This window comes from Setaria italica, chromosome VIII, assembly GCF_000263155.2.
Source record: "Setaria italica strain Yugu1 chromosome VIII, Setaria_italica_v2.0, whole genome shotgun sequence".
NCBI classification, from domain to species: Eukaryota; Viridiplantae; Streptophyta; class Magnoliopsida; order Poales; family Poaceae; genus Setaria; species Setaria italica.
In genome coordinates, this window is record NC_028457.1 from 27,176,162 (window position 1) to 27,183,913 (window position 7,752).

At 44.3% G+C, this 7,752-nt stretch overlaps 1 pseudogene; it reads right to left on the reverse strand.

Annotated features, from left to right (window-relative positions):
* Positions 1 to 4,746: 4,746 nt before the first annotated feature.
* Positions 4,747 to 5,938, reverse strand: LOC101755651 (annotated as a pseudogene).
* Positions 5,939 to 7,752: the final 1,814 nt, after the last annotated feature.

Genomic DNA, 7,752 nt, shown 5'->3' on the forward strand with positions numbered 1-7,752 from the left:
TCTGAATTTTTCTTTGGTTTGCTAGATATGTCTTTCACATAGAAAACCTGATACACATCATTGGCAAGGATGAATGGTTCATCATTTTATCCAGTCTTGGTCAGGTCCACTATTGTCATTCCATATTGATCTTTGGTTACACCACCTACAGTTAGCTTCACCCATTGGCAACAAAACAGAGGGATGTTCAGTGGTCCACACGAGTTCCCATATCTCCTCTATGAAACCATAATACGAGTCCTTGCTCCTGTTACTGTCTATGGCATCTATGCGGACACCGTTCGTGCTTTTCTGGTCTTGGACTCTCATGTAAAATGTATAACCATTTATCTCGTAGCCTTGGAATTTCACGATTGTGCTAGAAGGTCCCCTGGCTAACCAAGCGAGTTGTGGGTGAATCTCAGAGTTACTCATAAGGTGTTGATGCAACCAAGAGGGAAAAGTATCCATGTGATGACATATAATCCAGGTATCGGATTTCATCGAGAGTTCGAAAAATAGAATCTGCTTCTGTTGCTCGATATACGAAGCCACAGAGGATGATTGTTGCAAAACAGTGAAGTGTGCCTTGTCAAACAAATCAGTATCATTGCTCAAACTTGATTTCCTTCCAAGGGTGCCTGTTCCCCGCAGCCTCCCCTCATGGCGTGAAATTGGAACCCCAATCGAATTAATTGAGTCAATAAAATCAACAAAAAACTCAATGACCTCCTCTGTTCCATATCCCTTGGCGATGCTTCCTTCCGGATGGGTACGATTAAGAACATAGTTTTTTTTAGACTAACATGAACCTCTCGAAAGGCCACATATTGCGCAGGAATACTAGACCAAGAATAGTAATCTCTTTTACTTGGTGAACCAGGAGGTGCGTCATTATATTAAAGAAGGATAGTGGAAATACCAATTCAAATCTAACAAGACATTGCACCACATCGTTTAGTAGCTTTACAAGTTTGGTTGGATTGATTGCCTTCTGCAAAATCGCATTGACGCGACATAGCTTAACGAGCGCCAATCGGACATTCTCTGGTAGAATATCCCTTAGTGCAACCGGAAGCAACTGGGTCATCAACATGTGGTAGTCATGGGCCTTGAGATTTGTGAACTTCTTATCTTTCATATTTATTATTCTCTTTATATTCGAGGAGTACCCAGACAGAACCTTGAGTCTATTCATGCATTCAAACATGCTATCCTTCTCTTCCTTACTGAGAGTGTAACTGCTAGGACGTAAGTAGTGTTGTCTGTTATCTCTCTTTTCTGAATGTAAGTCATCTCGTTGCTTCATATGTTTTAGGTTCTGTCGTGCTTCCAATATACCTTTTGAGTTCCCATAAACACCCATGAAGCCTAGCATGTTCACGCAAAGATTCTTCGTCCGGTGCATCACGTCTATTGCGTTGCGGACCTCTATTGTTTCCTAATAAGGTAGCTCATGAAATATTGACTTCTTCTTCCACATGAGTTCACATCTGTTATCGTCATTCAGAACAGATTTACTACCAACACCCTTTCTAAAGACTACTCTTACAACCTCTATCATCTCAAAGACATGCTTTCCATTACGGTGTGCAGGTTTTTTACGATGGTCTGGCGCCCCTTTGAAATGCATCCCTCTCTTTCTCAACGGATGGTTAGCATGGAGAAATCAACGATGGCCCATATATATGACCTTCTTACAATGCTTCAAATATATGCTATCTGTGTCATCTAAACAGTAGGTGCAGGCCTGATATCCCTTTTTTGTCTATCCCGAAAGGTTACTCAACGTAGGCCAATCATTGATGGTTACGAACAACAATGCTCGAAGGTCAAAGCTCTCTTATTTATCCTCATCCCACACACGTACACCTTCTTCCTTCCAGAGCAGTAAAAGTTCATCAAACAATAGTCTTAGGTACACGTCAATGTCGTTGCTAGGTTGTTCTGAGCCTTGGATAAGCACCGGCATCAGAATGAACTTTCGCTTCATGCACAGTCAAAGAGGAAGGTTGAACATACATAGGGTCATAGGCCAAGTACTATGACCACTACTCAACTCACATAAATGGATTGAATCCATCATTAATTAAACCAAACCTTTTCTTCCTTGCATCGCTCTCAAAGTCCGGGAATGCTCTATCAAATTGATCTCCAGTAGGCCCCATCCGCGGGGTGTCTCAGCATCTCATCTTGCTTACGTTCTTCTTTGTGCCATCGCATCAACTTAGCATTTGCCTTATTTCTGAACAAACGCTTCAAACATGGTATGATAGGGAAATACCACATCACCTTCGCGGGAACTCTCTTCTTGGGAGGCTACACCTCGACATCACCAGGATCATCTCGCCTGATCTTATACTGCAGCGCTCCGCACACAGGACAAGCATCCAATTTCTCGTATTCATCACCACGATAGAGGATACAGTCATTAGGATATGCGTGTATCTTCTGAACCTCCAATCCCAGAGGGCAAACAATCTGTTTAGCATCATATGTTGTGGATAGCAATTCATTATTCTCGGGAAGAGTATTCTTGACAATTTTCAACATTCCCTGAAATGCCTTATCAGACACACCATTTTTAGCCTTCCATTGCATAAATTCTAGTGTGCTACCTAGTTTTTTATGGCCCTTCTTGGAATCTGGGTACAACATTTTTTTGTGATCATCTATCATGCACTGCAATTTTTCTGCTTCCTTCTCACTTTCGCAATCTCTGTGTACATCCCGTAGCACCTAACCAAGATAATCAGTAGGGCCATCTTCTGCAAACTCATCTTCATTAGCCTTACCCATTGTAGTATCTACAAAACTTTGGCCTGCAGCCCAGTCCGGAATATTGTTATCATCATCCTCTTCTTTGTCGTCTTCAATTATAATCCCTCTTTCGCCGTGTTTTGTCCAAACCAAATAGTTAGGTATGAAACCGTATCTAAGCAAGTGGCTATGAATAGTGCCCTAGGAAGAGTAGTCCTTTTGTTACTGCATTGGAAGCATGGATAACATATGAACCTATTCTCTGGCTTGTTCGCTTTGGCAACTTCGAGAAAATAATGGAAACCATCAACAAACTCCTTGGTCCGTCTGTCCGCGTTATACATCCATTGCCGGTCCATCTGCATCGTATTATGCACAAAAATGGATTACACATGGACAACATATGAACTCATATTACGCATCGTATTACACATAAAAATGGACATAGGTCTTCGTATTAGATAAAGATTTTGATAATGGATTGAAACAATTCACATGAAAATTACGCCATTCCACATTCATAATAATGGCTAAAGATACATATAAATATTATACTAATAACAAGACAATAAAAATACACATGCACTAAAGATTACAGACACTCCATAGTGGACTTCACGTAGCCAATTATCCTAAAATAATGGTACAATATAAAAGGAATCTTAAAATAATTGTCCAAATGTCTTTTGGAGCAAGTGCCACATTCTCATAATAGAAGTGTGGTGGCACACACACAATAGCCCGTCCAGGCAAAAGATCTATCCACTGAGCATGGCCCACGGAGGCAAGCCAAAACCAACCAAAAGCCGCTAGATCTACGTCAGTGAATAGATCTTTGCCTGAAGAGGATATTGGGCCAACATACTTCTATTATGAGAATTAGGCTCCAAAAGGCGTTTGGATAATTATTTCAAAATTCTTTTATGATATTCAGCCCGAGTTTGTGGACTCAAAGCTCTTCTATTCTATCATTATTTTCTGGTACTGGAGGAGCGGAAGTGACTCTCCATAGACTTCAGAGAAGATTGAATTATGTGTAGAGAATAGCGTAAGCATGTTCTGTTAACTGGGATTGAAGGATCAGAGGTGGTACACCTATTGCCGGTCCATCTGCATCGTATTACATGGAAAATGAACATAAGATTTCATATAGGATTATTGTTTATAATTTTTAGTTCTTACATTAAACATGAGGTAAATAAATTGTTCGTCAAAGAAATACAATTATTAATTGTTAAATTATAGTGACATGAAAAAATGAACCAATGACCAAATTCTATTTTCTTACACCTACAATTTATTTACCTTAATTTTATTGCAATGACTAAATATTAAAAACATATTTACTCTAATTTTTTTCTCATACATAATATTAAAATCCTCTTCATTCTTCCTCACATTCTAGCTCAAAATCCTCTCCATTTTATCCTTCACATTCTCCAACACATCAAGTTGTTTTAACTAATATGAATAACAAGCAAACTATCCATCACATTCTAGCTCAAAAATATGTATAAATAAAAATCCTCTCCATTCTCCCTCATTCTAAAAAACCCATTTTTCTCCCTCTCTAAATTATAAAATAAAGCATAATTACAATAAATGAAAGGAGGATGAAGTAGCTAACCTTCACAATACTTTGGATCAGTGAAATCCCCACGGAAATGAGAAAAAAAATTCAGGCAGCACCTCCCTAGAGTTGTTGTGTCGCCATGGAGAGAGGAGGATGAAGCTTTCTGGTGGAGTGGAGTGGCTCGGGCTGGAGGAGAAAGAAGAAGTCTCTGTCTTGCGATTGTATAGGGTAGGAGATTTTGTCCTGGTTGGAAATTCTAACCGGGACAAAAATAAACCCCTTTTGTCCGGTTGGTAGTTTACTCCCAGTTGGAAAAGCCTCACCCTTTTGTCCCGGTTGGAATTACCAACCGGGAGTAAACCTTTTGTCCCGGTTGGTAACTCCAACGGGGACAAAAGGGTGAGGCTTTTATCCAGGTTGGCTTTTGTCTCGGTTGAAGTTACCAACCGGGACAAAAGAGGGCCGCCATCGGTGAGAAAAATCTAACCGTTACAACCGGGACTAAAGGGGGGCTTTAGTACCGGTTGGTATTTACAATCGGGACTAAATGTGAGCTTTAGTTCCGGTTGGTATTTACAACCGGGACTTAAAACTCCCCTACAATCTAGTCTACCGTGGCACATCACCTTTAGTCATGGGTAAATTTAAAACGGGATAAAAGAGTGTAGATGGAAGGTGAGTTAGCTGCTCCGAAGAAGCCATTCCAGCCGCCGCCTCCAGCGAGGCCCAGGGGCGCCAGCGCATCCACCAGGCACCACTCAGACCCGAGAGCTCGGCGGACATGTGGTACTCAACGCCGCTCTCTCCGAGACGAATACTCACGGCGTGGTCTGTCCCCGGCAACGTCGCCTGCGCGGCGGCGACCATGTGGAAGGCGACGCGCTCGACGTCAGTTACCGGCTGGGCGCCGATAATCACGGCCCCCGCGCCGTCCACGTCGAGGTGAACCTCGTCAGGGGCGCTGAAGGCGGAGACGCTGACGTCCGCGCTGACGGCGCGCCGGGGCTGCTCTCGGCGATGTACTTCGCGAGGCGGAGCGCGCTGCAGCCCGCGGAGCAACCGTGGAGGTAGAGCACGGTGCGCTGCACGGTGGGGCGGAGGCCGTGGAGCATCGCCACGCGGAGGTCCGGGCCCGGCGAGACGGCGCTGGAGTTGGTGCTGAGGACGAGAGGTGCGTGATGTCGGCGGCCGGACGGCCCCACTCCGCGATCGCCTTCGCCGCCGCGGCCGCGGCGAGCTCCGGCACGGCGTCGTCGGTGATCCTCATCGGTGCGCCGAGAGACGGCACGGCAAGGTCCAGGAAACCCGGGTGGCTGCCGGTCATCTCCTCGGTGTGGTGCAGATGGCGCTTCCTGATGCCTGAGTTGTCACCTGCGCGCGAAGCCGGAATCGTAGCAAATCCAGAAAAATCTGTGCCATGGCAAAACAGTTGACCGTATCATAAGTTTTGATCGACATGTCCGCACACATTCTCTTCATCTTGGCCTTGAGCTTGGCGAGGTGGTCGCTCCTGGTGACACGGAAGTACCAGTCGGGGAACTCTTGGAGCACGCAGTTCGCCGGGTTCGCCGTGCTTATGGCCAGCACGGCCGCCGGCTGGTTCTTTTCGAGGACGGTTGCCACCATGGTCGCTCGCCGGCGAGAAGAAGTTGCGCTCGATCGTTCGTGAGACGTTGAGATGTTCTGACAATGTGCATAAGATCGAAAATTTCTTGGATACATAAAGGCACTGGAAATTCACTGTGCCAGATTTTTCATCGTGGGTTGTATACGTGCGTTGGTAGTTGAGCAGCAAGCTGCCAAGAACGAGGACTGTCGTAGGCGCTGGGAGATTTTCCCAGGGGTATTTGGTTGAACTAAGTTCATTCCCTTTCACATCAAATGTTTATATACTAATTATGAATATTAAATATAGATTAATTACAAAATTAATAGCACAGATGGAGGCTAATTCATGAGACGAATCTATTAAGTCTAATTAATTCATGATTAGCACATATTTACTGTAGCATCACATGGTCAAATCATGGACTAATTAGGCTTGATAGATTCGTCTCGCAAATTAGCCTCCATCTGTACAATTGGTTTTATAATTAGCTCATATTTAGTCATTCTAATTAGTATCCAAACATTCGATGTGCTGGGACTAAACTTTTGTTCGTGTAACTAAATACCCCCTAATTTGATCAGACTCAAAATTGTAATATGTATATTGACTGTTAGTCTAAAAAAAGTGAGGCCGATGAGACTGCACGTTTGATTATACTGCATGCATATATCTTGGCATGAAATGCATGCATGGATGTCGGCGACCGGTTACAGGACGGTAGAGCCATATGGTGCATGTGGCTGCAATTTTTATATCTATATCTATACTTATTTATAAAGCATGTAATCTTTTTCTCTTAACTTTTGGTTTGGTCAACTCTATCATGACATGTAGATCCAACTTCAACTTCTATCATGGAAAGTTGGACCCTTGGTCCAATGACTCATCCAGCCATTTGCCTGTCCACACGCTGTCGGTGTTTTAGATTGACAACCCGCCTAGGGGTACCCTAGGTGGTCTTTTATGCGGTAAGGATCGTCGAGAATCAAGGAATCAATGGTGACGCAAGGAACACGATTTAGACAGGTTCGGGCCGCTAGATCGCGTAATACCCTACGTCCTGTGTGTTGGTTTGTATTTGGTGAACTGGAGTTGTTGCTGAGAGGGGTCCCTGCCCGCCCTTATATACACGGGAGGGCAGGGTTACAAGCTGGAGTCCTAGTTGGGTACTATTACAGAGTTCTACTCGGTAAAGACCCGAGTAGTTTTCCATAAACATACTTGACTAGTCCGAGTAGGATGTGTCCATCCTTGTTCTGATCTTGTCCGAGTACGTCCCTTAGTGGGCCATCCAAGGCCTACTTGTGGGACTGGGGTGTATGCCCGACAAGCCCCCGAGTACTTTGTAGTCGTGCACCACAGTCTTGGGCACTGCGGGCACTATCCGAGTAGCTAGTCGTAGAGGTTGCAGACTGAAGTGCTCGAGTACTGTCACGTGGCTGGAAGGTACTCTTTTTGTCTCTTCGAGTTGCTTCTGTCCCGAGAAATTTTATATAGCAGTGTAATGTCAATCGCACTCCATATGGAGTAGCCCCCGAGCCTTAGGTTCAGTCGAAGAGTCGGGCTTAGGGTCAAACCAGCTTTTGTCCATTTTACCCTTGGAAATCTTGGAAAAAGAAATAGTTGACCAACGGGTACGGTACCCGCAGCCCCCGAGCACTTAGGCGATCTCTGTCGTTGAAGTGGTCCGCAGCCCGTTGAAAAGAGTAGCTGTTTGAGTGTTAAAGGCAATTAATCTGAAATTAATTTGTCCATTGCGCAACTGACGCGTGGAAATCAGAGCTGGTGGAGATAAAATTGGGAAAGCCCCCTTTCGGTTGTTTTTATGCCG